At 37.6% G+C, this 12,866-nt stretch overlaps 1 long non-coding RNA gene across 1 annotated transcript in view; it reads right to left on the reverse strand.

Annotated features, from left to right (window-relative positions):
• Nucleotides 1–11,008, reverse strand: part of LOC138815687 (uncharacterized) — a 139,024-nt gene extending 128,016 nt beyond the window's left edge. Inside the window, exon 1 of the long non-coding RNA XR_011368415.1 lies at nt 10,962–11,008. This is a non-coding gene — a long non-coding RNA (uncharacterized lncRNA). The remainder of the gene's footprint in view (nt 1–10,961) is intronic.
• Nucleotides 11,009–12,866: the final 1,858 nt, after the last annotated feature.

Raw genomic sequence — 12,866 nt, forward strand, 5'->3', positions numbered from 1 at the left:
ACAATTCTAACAGACTACTTTCAAAAGCTATACTCTCTAAAGGAAGAAAATCGGGCAGAAATGGATGCATTTTTAGAGAAATACAAGTTGCCCAAACTGAGCAAAGAAGAAGTTAACCAATTAAATAAGCCAATATCCTATAATGAGATACAGGAAGCTATCAAAAGTCTTCCAACACAAAAAAGCCCAGGACCAGATGGATTCACAGCAGAATTCTATAAGACCTTTAAACAAGAACTAATACCCATACTCCTCAAGCTCTTCAGATAAACAGAGAAGGAAGGAGCTATCCCAAACTCATTCTACGAAGCCAATATCACACTCATCCCCAAACCAGGCAAAGACCCAACCAAAAAGGAGAATTACAGGCCAATCTCCTTGATGAACACAGATGCAAAGATCCTTAACAAGATTCTAGCTAACAGAATCCAGAAACACATAAAACAAATAATTCACTATGACCAGGTAGGCTTCATCCCAGAGACACAGGGATGGTTTAACATACGTAAGTCAATAAATGTAATCCAACATATCAACAGAGCCAAGGTCAAGAATCACATGATTATCGCTACAGATGCAGAAAAGGCCTTTGACAAAATTCAACATTCATTCATGCTAAAAGCTCTGGAGAAAATAGGAATAGAAGGAACATTTCTAAAAACAATAAAAGCCATTTATGACAGACCAATAGCCAATATTATACTTAATGGGGAAAAGCTACAACCAATTCTCCTAAAATCAGGAACAAGGCAAGGATGCCCACTGTCTCCACTCCTCTTCAATATAGTCCTAGAACCCTTAGCCAGGGCAATAAGGCAAGAAAAAGACATTAAAGGGATCCGCATAGGGAAAGAAGAAGTTAAACTATCCCTTTTTGCAGACGACATGATACTATACCTCCACGATCCCAAAAACTCCATCCCCAAACTCTTAGAAATCATAAATCACTTCGGCAAAATAGCAGGATACAAAATAAACCCACAAAAATCAGTTGCCTTCCTATACACTGATAATGTACAGGAAGAGAGGGAAATAAAGGGAGCAACCCCATTCACAATAACCTCCCAAAAAATAAAATATTTAGGAATTAACCTAACCAAAGATGTAAAAGAACTATTTAATGAGAACTATAAAAAGTTAAAGAAAGAAATTGCAGAAGACACTAGGAAATGGAAAGACCTCCCATGCTCCTGGATAGGCTGACTTAATATAGTAAAGATGGTAATACTTCCAAAACTAATATACAAATTCAACGCAATTCCTATTAAAATCCCAATGACGTACATCACTCAAATACAGAAAACAGTCCAAAAATTCATATGGAACAACAAAAGACCTAGAATAGCCAAAACAATTCTAGGGGATAAAGACAATATGGGAGGGCTATCCATGCCGAACTTCAAACTCTACTACAGAGCTATAATAACAAAGACAGCATGGTACTGGCACAAAAACAGACCCGAAGACCAATGGAACAGAATAGAAGATCCAGAAATAAATCCACAGGCTTACAGCCAGCTGATATTCGACAAAGGAGCCAAAGACATACAATGGAAGAAACATAGCCTCTTCAACCGCTGGTGCTGGGAAAACTGGGCAGCCACATGCAGAAAACTAAAAGTGGACCCCAGCCTATCACCATGCACCAACATCAACTCAAAATGTATTAAAGACCTTAACATTAAACCTGAATCTCTGAAACTACTGCAGGACAGAGTAGGAGAGACACTTGAACTAATAGGCACAGGAAGGAACTTCCTGAACAGAGTCCCAGGGTCACAACAAATTGGAGAGAGACTCGACAAATGGGACTACCTTAAAATAAAAAGCTTCTGCACAGATAAAGCTATCGCAACCAAGCTAGAAAGACAACCAACTAATTGGGAAAAAATATTTACCAGCAATATATCAGACAGGGGGTTAACATCCTGTATATACAGGGAACTCAAGAAACTAATCCCTCCCAAACGCAACAAACCAATTACTAAATGGGCAAGGGAACTAAAGAGGGACTTCTCAAATGAAGAAATAAAAATGGCAAAGAAACACATGAGGAAATGTTCATCATCCCTGGTGGTGAAGGAAATGCAAATAAAGACAACCCTGAGATACCACCTTACCCCAGTCAGAATGTCCCACATCCACAAATCAGCCAACGACAAATGCTGGAGGGGATGTGGAGAACGAGGAACGCTATTACACTTCTGGTGGGAATGTACACTCATACAACCACTTTGGAAAGCAGTCTGGAGGGTCCTTAGAAAGATAAATATTGACCTCCCTTACGACCCAGTCATACCACTTCTAGGCATCTACCCTGAACAACAGGAACCAATATAAAAGGACACGTGCACCTCCATGTTTATTGCAGCACTGTTCGCAATAGCTAGGATATGGAAACAACCTAGATGCCCCACCACAGATGAATGGATCCAAAAATTGTGGTATCTATACACAATGGAATATTATGCAGCCATTAGAAATGACAAAATAATGGCATTTGCAGGGAAATGGATGGAGCTAGAAGGAATCATGTTGAGCGAGGTAAGCCAAGAACGAAGAGGCAAACAGTACATGGTCTCCCTGATAAGTGGATGATGAATCCAAAATGTTAGGTGATATGACAAAACTAACAGGACTTAAGAAACAAAGAACTCCCACTCATCTGGTTGAACCACTACTAAATATCCCCATGCTGCTGATCACATATATGGTATATAACATATGAGCACCGTTATATATTACAGACTGTGATAGACAATTTGCTCCAGGAAAGTTAGAATGAACTTGTGACTTTAAATGAGCACCATTATTCCACAATACTGTGAATTTCCGGAAATTAAGTAATCACTTAATCACAATTAAAAAAAAAAAGAACCTTGGGGAAGGGAGGGAGGGAGGGGATGGTAGGGGGAAAACAATGGAGGGGGTAACAATGTTCAAGAGGAAGTGGAAGTGTACTCATTACCTCACTCATGTAACTGTAACCCTCTGTATAGTATCTTTACAATAAAAAAAAAACTATAAAATAAAGGTGCTAAGAGGTCATAACTGATTAAAACGTCACAATGTGATGGTGATGTCACAATGGTAATGTGATGATGCAATAGGTTTGTGATATCACTGTGGTCATGAGGTCACCCATGGAATAGTGATGTCATTATGAGTTTATAATATTACAATCACATGTCTGATTTCAATTGCTACTAGTTTACAAAGAGGAAAAGAATTCAAGGAAGGAGATAGAAGTCCTAAAACCCACGAGGTTTCTAGCATGTGATGTCATAATAGGTGTGTGAAAACAGAATGGTAGAGTAATATCACAATGTCAATATGATGTCACAATATCATGTCATAATAAAGTGTTAAGGGACTTCTGAGGAAGATGGTGGAGGAGAAGCTGGAAGCTAAACAAGCTTTCTCATAGATAGCAGTTTTAGTGTTCCAGTGAACAGTCCTAGTGTAGAGAATCACACCAAATGTGCCATCAAAGTACAGAGAGTGTGTCCAGAAAGGGAAAATCCAGTCAAGGAGACAGATCTGAGCACTTGCTAGTAGCCATGGCTGCTGTGGCTGCAGCAGCAGCAGCGGCGGCCATAGCCATCATCCCTACAACAGAGAGATCCCAGGACAAAGGTGCCAGACACAGCGGACAGGGGATTCAACTCAACACCAGCAAGAACTGAGAAGGAGCAGATACCTTCATCCTTCAGATTGCAGACCAGAGAGTGCCCAGGTACTAAGATTCTGACATGAGTAGAACCCTGAAATCCTCACTCCTTCTCAGGGAGCAGAGGTGGGAATGCCAGCCCTCTCCCCTACCACCACTGGAGATCTCCATCTTTGATACTGACAAAGGTCCGGCTGAGCAGGTAGCTCCAACTCAGGCCTTGGAAGAAAACAAGAGTCATTTTGCAAGTCACAGGAACTAGAAGGGACCTGCCAGGCTCAGTTCCACCCAGGAAAGTCACCCCGCCCAGGCAGAGAGAGCTCTGTCCCCAGAGAAGTGACTTTCTTCACCATGTAAACAGAGCCAGAGTCTGTCCCTCCTTACAGAAGCCTAGACAAACAATTGAAATTCAGTAAACATAAATCCTGAGAATGGCTCAAAGCTGGACGCTATGTCTCAGGAGCTAGCCCCTCAGGGGAAAGCTACTGTTTGCTGAAAGGCCTCAAATCTATCCAGAACCTAGCCTAATCACAGCTTCTCCAAAGTAGAGGAAATTGCCATTTCCCTCTTTTGGGATACTCAAAACAGATCTCCCTCCCATTGAACTAGCCTGGGAAGAGGATCACAAAATCCTGCCTAACACAGAGCATTTTCTGTCCAAACAAACTTACTTAAGAAACCAATCAAGCCATAGGAAAACCAAACACCACAAACAGACCAGAGACTCGACCAATAGACTGGTTATGGACACAGGGGAGATACAGGTTCTTCCCATTCCCTGCCCCCCTAAAAAAACTAAAAAAACCAAAGAACTCTTTTATGATTTTTTTTTAATTTTAATTTTTAAAGGGTTTTCTGTAAATATTTTCCTCATTTTTTTTGGTGTATGTGTGTATGTGTGTTTAATAAAAAGGACCAAAAGGTCCTTTTTATTGTTTTCATATTTTCTCTTTCTTTTTTGCATGACTTAATTGCTATTCTGCTCATCCCAAGATATATACCTGTTGTCAATTATTACACCTTATCCCCCATTTTGTACATAATTAATACAGAAATTTATTACTCAATTCACAACCTCTTAGGCTTAAATTCTTTACGAGGAGTTTTATTTCTTTATACCTACATAATTTTCTAGTAACCAATATAAAAAATATTTTTTAATTTTTCATGTCTCCTTTCTCTCCTCCCCTCTTCTCGTTCTATTCTTTTCTTCTCTCAATATCATTTCTTTAAACTTACATAAATTGTGTTTCACTTCTTAAATTTGAATTTTTGTTTTTCCATTTTTTCTTTAAAATATCTCTCCTATCATTCTGCCCAATCCATTTCCCTCTCAGAGATTAGGACTTGGTTAAATTTACTCTCCTTTAATCTATCCACATCCCTCTAGTCCTATTTTCCCCCACATTTCTCCCTAAAGCTAATAATTTCTGGTTTGCAAATCCTTCTTTGCTGTTTGTAACCCATTAATCCATGGTTGTTTGATGTTGAATAGCTTGTATTTGTTGAACTGTATTGTATTTGAAGCCATTTTGATTGTGCGACTACAGGGCTCTGGTTGGTGCTTACCTTAAAATAGTATTCTGGCACAAAATTGGTGTTACTTTCATACCAAATTGGCAGAATAAGCTGGAAGAACACAACAAAAATGGCAAGTCCAGGTGTCTGAACTCCCACTCATGATAATCAGGTGACAGAACAGTTAATGAATAATTCAGAGGAGAGTTATCAAAAGTTCTACAAACACTGCTGGTAAACATGGTGAATGAAATAATTGAAAACTTGCAAAGGAATCAGTGTGAGTATGATAGAGAGCAAGAGGAGGCAAACAAAAATTAATACAGGAATCTTGTGAGCATTAGGGAGCTACTTAAAGATTAAAACAGGAATTGCATAAGCCGGTTGAGATCAGTTAAAGAGAAATACAGGGATAACATGAGAATGCTGAAAACAGTCATAGAGAGTTAGAGGAATTGTGTGAATGTGAGGAAACTTATCAAAGTGTAATACAGGAATTGAGAGAGTGGGATGAGAATAGACGAAGATCAATACAAGCATTCATGGAATTAGTAAACAGACAGCTGAAACAATTCAGAGAGACCACAAAAGGAGTGATGAATGGAGCCCAACAGAAGGAATGGGAGTCCAAGGAAACCATAACCAATCAACTAAGTGATTTGAAAATAAACACTAAACACCAAATTAAGGAAGTAACTTGAAACAATATCTAAAAAAAATCTCCAACAAAGAATTTGAAGCCATCAAAGCTGACCAATTAGAAGGAAAAGAAATAAAAAACAAAGTAGAAAGACTTGACAGTAAGTTACACCATGCAGAATATCGAATCTCGGGGATTGAAGACAGCCTGAATATTTTAGAGAAAGAACATACAATTATCCAAGACAAATCCTAGAAATATGATCTATTCAACACTTGGAAGACACCATCAGAAAGCGAATGTGAGGCTACTGGGAGTAGAGGAGCACCTGGAGACAGAAGTTAATGGTCAAGGAAATTTATTTAACAGAATCCTAGCAGAGAACTTCCCAAACATGCAAAAATATAGGCCTATTCAGATACAAGAAGCTATTAGAACCCCATATAGACCAGACCAAAACAGAACATCCCACCGTCACATTGTAATCTGCACAGGATCAATTCAGACCAAGGAAAGGATCCTTAAATCTGTCAAGGAGAACAGATCAGTCTCCTCTAAAAGGAAAAGAATTAGAATAACCTCAGATTTCTCAGCAGAGATGAATAAAGCAAGAGCCTGGCATGATGTATGCCATGCCCTAAAGATAAGTAAGTATCAGCCAAGAATACTGTTCCCAGCTAAACCCTCCTTCATAACCAAAGGTCAAATAAAAAGAGTCCATTGCAAAGAAAACTTGCAACAATAAATCTCCACCAAACCAGCTGTACAAAAGATATTTAAAGATGTTCTACGCATAGAAAATGAACAAGACCACAGTAAAGGGTGAGAAACTGCATTCAAGGGAATAAAATTAGAACTCAACACCAAAAGCCACAAATGAATTCCTGTAACACATGGAGGTTGAACAACACACTGTTGAATCACAAATGGGTCATGGAAGAAATTAGAAAGGAAATACAAATGTTCATGATATTCAACAAAAATAAACACACAAATTACCAGCTCCTCTGGGACACAGCAAAGGCAGTACAGACAGGCAAGTTTATAGCTGTGATTTCCTATAACAATAAATTAGAGAGCTCTGAAACCAACAATTTAATAAGACATCTGAACCTCCTTAAAAAAAGCAGCAAAGATAAACCCCAATCCAAGAAATGGAAAGAAATAATGAAAGTTAAATCAGAATTAAATGAATTAGAATCCAAAAACACCATATAAAGAATCAACAAAACAAAGAATTGGTTCTTCAAAAAATTTAACAAAATTGATAGACCCTTAGCAATTCTTACCAGACAAAGAAGACAAGACAACCAAATAAGCTCAAAGATGAGAATGGAAACATCACCACAGAAACAACCAACATTCAGAACATTATAAGGGAATACTTCTCAAACCATGTCTTTTGAGGAACCTCCATACTGATTTCGAAAGTGGTTGAACAAGTTTACATTCCCACCAACAATGAAGTAAGGTTCCTTTCTGTCCACATCCCCTCCAGCATCTGTTGTTGATAGAGTTCTTGATTTTTGCCGTTCCAACTGGAGTGAGGTGATATCTCAATGTGTTTTGATTTGCATTTCTTTTATGGCTAGGGATGTTGAACATTTCTTCATGTGTCTATTGGCCATCCTTCTTTCTTCTTCAGAGAAGTTTCTCTTTAAGTCTTTCGCCCACTTATTTATTGGGCAGTTGTTTCTTTGAGTATTTGTTGTTGGGGGGTTTAATTTTTTGAGTTCCAAGTATATTTTAGATATGAGACCCTTGTCCGTTGTATGGCTAGTAAAGATCTTCTCCCAATCGGTGGGCTTTCTATTGATCTTGCTAGCTATGTCATTTGGCCTGCAGAAGCTCTGCAACTTTATGCAATCCCATTTGTCCAAACTTTCTTTGATTTGTTGTGTTTCCGGGTCTTTATTAAGAAAATTTCAGCCTGAGCCAAGGAGACCTAGGGTTTCTCCTATTCCGTCCTGTAATATTTTCAGAGTGTCTGCTTTGACTTCAAGGTCTTTGATCCATTTGGAGTTGATTCTGGTGCAGGGTGATATATAAGGATCTAGCTTTAGTTTTCTACATGTAGTTAACCAATTTTGCCAGCACCATTTACTGAAGGGCTGTCTTTCTTCCATTCTATTGTTTTACCTCCCTTATCTAAGTTTAGATGGCTATAGGTCTGTAGGTTCATTTCTGGGTTTTCAATTCTATTCCATTGGTCCTGAGGTCTGTTCTTATGCCAATACCAAGCTGTTTTGATTACTATGGCTTTATAGTAGAGTTTGAAATTTGGTATTGATATTCCTCCAGCAGTGTTCTTTCCGTTGAGGAGCGTTTTTGCTATTCGGGGTCTTTTTTTGTTCCATATGAATTTTTGGATTGCCTCTTCTATTTACTTGAAGAATGAGGTTGGAATTTTGATAGGTATTGCATTGAATTTGTAGATAGCCTTGGGAAGTATTGCCATTACCACGATGTTAATCTTTCCAATCCAGGAGCATGGGAGGTTTTGCCATTTTTTAAGTTCTGTGTTGATTTCCTTTTTCAAGATTTTAAAGTTTTCGTCATAGAGGTCCTGCACTTCTTTGGTTAAGTTAATTCCTAGGTATTTTATTTTTTATGGGGCTATTACAAATGGAGTTGCTTTCCTAATTTCAGCCACACTTTTCTCATTGTTGGCATACAGAAAAGCCATTGATTTTTGGGGTTAACTTTATAACCTGCTACTTTACCAAAGTTTTGAATCAGCTTGAGTAATTTGGGAGTGGAGTCTATGGGATTCTTTAAATACAAGATCATGTCATCTGCAAAGAGGGAGAGTTTTATTACTTCTTTCCCTATTTGGATCCCCTTTATTTCTGCATCTTGTCTTATTGCTGTAGCTTGTCGCCTGTATTCTTGCATTAGTTCCTCTCTTAATTTTAATGACAGTAATAGTACTATGATATTACAATAAAAAATTCATATTTGGCTACCTGTTAAATTAGGAAGAGAATGGTCCCCAAATCCTTTGGATAGTGTTGTTATTGAATTTTTTTACCAAACTACTAAAACGTACAAAGCGTATGATTGGAGCCATTATCTGTGATCTTAAACTTAATTGCTATTACCACTGTTGCTGCAGTGTCTGGAATTGCCCTATACACTTCCTTACAAACTAAGCACTTTGTGGAAGAATCGCACTGGGATTCACATGAATTGTGGGTCTCACAGGTAGAAATTGATGCTCTAATATAAACACAGATTAATATTCTTAAACAGACAGTGGGATGGTTAGGAAAAATGTTATTGGTTGTGGAAAAACAATTATTATTAAAATGTGATTGGAATTTTACTACCTTTTGCAATACTAATATAAAATATAATAAATCTATACATGATTAGAATGTAATACAGTAGTATTTATCTGGAAATTCTACAGCTGCTCAATTGATTGCTCAGTTATAATTTAATGTACATGATATTTTTGGTAAACAATTTACAAATGATGATGCTTCTAATATTGCTGATGCATTTATTAAACAGTTGGAAGGGTTGGATCCGAAAAAAATACAACATAGCATTTCAAATACTACTAGTAGTATGGGAATCATGATTGTTATTATTTTGTTTGCACTTGTACTGTTATATTTGATTTTTATGAAACCAATGCAAGCGTCTATGATAATGCTGTGGAAAGCTTTTCTTTTAAAACAAAAGAAAAAAGAATAAAGTTGTGAAGACTCAGGGTCTATGTTAAAGGGGCAGAATGATGCAGGCTCTGGCCTCAGGATTATCCGAGGGCTGTGTTTGAGTATTAAGAAAGCTCTTGGATGCCGGGCTAGAGAGGGAAAATTTTCTCTCTCCCTGTCTCAAAACACATGTCACAGACTCCTGGGAGCTGAGGAAGTAGCTCTTCTGCTTGCTTAAGCATAGATAAGCAGCTGGTCAAGCATTTTCCTGATATTGAAGAAGTGGTTTGAGCTTGCTCTAAAATAGTTTAGATAATACAATACCAAGACATTTTCTCATAGGTCAAGTAAAAATGTATCTGTTGAAATTTTTGTGTGAATGTCTTCTGACCAAATCTTGGCAAAGATCATGCTTGCTTGTCTTTAAATACTACTGACAATAAAGCACAGCATTCAGTGGCAATTGCTGTTTGCACTCTGCATCCCTTATGTCTTGGTGATTTCGTTACCCTTACCCAGGGACCCCAACACAGTAGATGTTGACAAAAGCCCACTCGGGCAGGAAGGTTCCCTAGATTCTTATCTCCAATAAACTTCTCAGCAAAAGACATACACAAGTGAGCTGAGGTTGAAATAGTAGGGCACACGCCTTGAGAATAAACAGGCTCAGAGAGAGTGTCCAGTCCCAGAATTCAAGCCCTAGGACAAACCAATAAAACAAAAACAAAAATAAAAACAAATCCCAAACCGAGCAGTTTTCTCACTGTATACAGAGGAAGTAATTAAGGGAAATTGCTTCCTGTGTTACATACAGTTAGAAGAAAGAAGATGTCACACAATTATTCTCTTCATACCATGTTATACCAAAGTCTCAAAAAATTGCCCTTTTTCGGGCTGGGAAGGTGGCTCAGTGGCAGAGCGCTTGCCTTGCATGCCTAAGGCCCTGGGTTCAATTCCTCAGCACCACATAAGCAAAAAGAAAAATACCGGAAGTGGTGCTGTGGCTCAAGCCTTGAGCTGAAGAGCTGAGGGATAGCGCCCAGGCCCAGAGATCAGGCCCCACTACCGGACCAAAAAAAAATTGCCCTTTTTCTAAATTTATAAATTAATATCATCCATTTGTTGGCAACTCTCTTTACATTACTCACATTATCATTTTATACATGAAGTGTTGTAATTATCTATTAGCTGAGTTCTAATTATAACTCTTATGAAAGAATATTCTAGGCAAATAGAATGCAAGAAACATTTGTAAATTTGTCAATTAAACACTGTACTTAAAAAGAATTTTGTAAGTATCTTATAGAATATGAAATTACAAACAAAACCAAAGTATTTATTTTAAATCTAAACTCCAATTTAGCAAGATCTACATAGTCCTTCATTAGATTAACTTTGCTATTTCTCCAGGCTTAAGTTTTTGTAATCCATCATCCTTTCCTTGGAATCAAACAGAGTGATGATTACTTACTTTTTCAAATTTTGGATGGGAATCATGATCCATTTTGCACCTAAGGTTCTGTAATGAAGAGTGCATTTAAAACACAACTGAGGATTATATATGAGTTGCACTTCAATAGGAAACTTGACTTCTCAAAACATAATGACAAAATTAGCCCAAACGTCGAACTTTGTATTCCTTTCTTGTTTGGTTTATTTTATTAAGACAAAAGTATACTACCTGGTCCAGGGAAGGTATCACTGTGTAATTCCACTATCTAATCTCCTATCTTAATCTCAGTGCTAGAATTCTAGCCTTGTATCACATTGCCCCTCCATAGATTCTTGGTTTATTTAATCTAGATACAGACTAGCAATTCTGAACTTCTCCAGTAATATTATCCACTGCACTGCTCAGAGTGTTCATGTACTCTTCAAAGATGTTCTAACATTTGACACAGAATATGAACATTTTCAGATGCACCTGCAGTAGTCTCTGATTCATTCCTCCATGGATCTGATCCCTTTAATAATGATTACTTGACTCTCTTACTATCTCTGGTCCCTATCTATGTAGTATTCTTAAACTTTTTTGAAGAAAGTTCACTTGAGGATTTCTAACATTAAAAATTATCAATTGATTCTAGTCTTACTCAGGACATATTTTCTATTGTTTTCTAACTTTTCCACATATTCTGAGAGTTGCTTCATATGTGTATTTGTGCACATATAAGTGCCTCTGTATATATGTGTATGATTGCATGTATGTATGCAAAGCCTCAACATCTTATTCAGCAATCTTGCTCATGACTGGTATTCCAATAGTTGAGCCATTCTTCCAATCCAACTTTTGGCTGGTTAATTATATATAGTTTCTCAAAGACTGTTCTGCCCAGGCTGGATGCAAACTGAACTTCCCAGACTAGTTTACATTCTTAGGTTGTATTGCACCAGTAGTATCAAATTTTAAATTACAAATATTTTGTGAGTGTAAAGGCTAAGGTGTAGCATAGATTTTTAACTAAAGAATTTATATAAAGATAGATGAACATGCACATTACAGCTGAGTGTACACTGTTAGAAATGTGATCCTAAGCTTGGTGGTGGTGAGATCTTCGGATAGGGTTAAAAGCCAGCCTGGACAGGAAAGTCCCAGAGACTCTTTTTCCAATTAACTACAAGAAAATTAAAAGTGGCACTGTGGCTCAAGTATAGAGCATTAGGCTTTAGCTGAATAGCAGAGGGACAGCTCCCAGTCCTGTGTTCAAGTGCCAAGACCACCACTAACAAAAAATATATAAGTAAAGGAAAGAAAATAAATGTGATCTTATCCACCAGTTGATGGCTAGTATAATCCCTGCTCTCTCAGGATGGACTTTTTTTCCAATTAAGTCCATGCTCTTATATCTGATTTGCATTGGAAACAGAACTATGCTTCCATTCTACTGTCTACAAAGTTGCGTGATTAGCAAGCATGATTTAGAAAGGTAGTGGCCTCATACTTCGTGTTCCACGTAGGAGTAATGCTAAGTGACATCAACTGTATAGACGTCTCTTCAAAGAAGAAATATTAGATGTTTATTGGAAAGCTAGTATTTGACTTTTTTTATTGTGAGAATACCGTACACAGGAGTTACAATAACACAGGCAAGATAACGAGCACATTTCTTATCAAGCATTGTTGCCTCTTCTTTGTTTCCCCTTCCCTTCCATTCCCATACCCCCTCTCCACTCACCCTATCCTCCCCCCCCACCAAAGTTGTAAAGTTCGTTTTTCAACATAATGACTTGTACATCTCATTGTTGCAATGGGTCCACCTGTATCCCTAAACGATTTGTTTTTAGAGAATATATCCAGCAAAGATTCTATAACATAACTCAGCAAAAGTAGGTGCACTGAATCATTTTGGAATTAATTTTTTTGCTTGGGAAGATT

This window comes from Dipodomys merriami, unplaced genomic scaffold (assembly GCF_024711535.1).
Source record: "Dipodomys merriami isolate MVZ:Mamm:240054 unplaced genomic scaffold, mDipMer1.0.p SCAF_66, whole genome shotgun sequence".
Classification (NCBI taxonomy): domain Eukaryota; kingdom Metazoa; phylum Chordata; class Mammalia; order Rodentia; family Heteromyidae; genus Dipodomys; species Dipodomys merriami.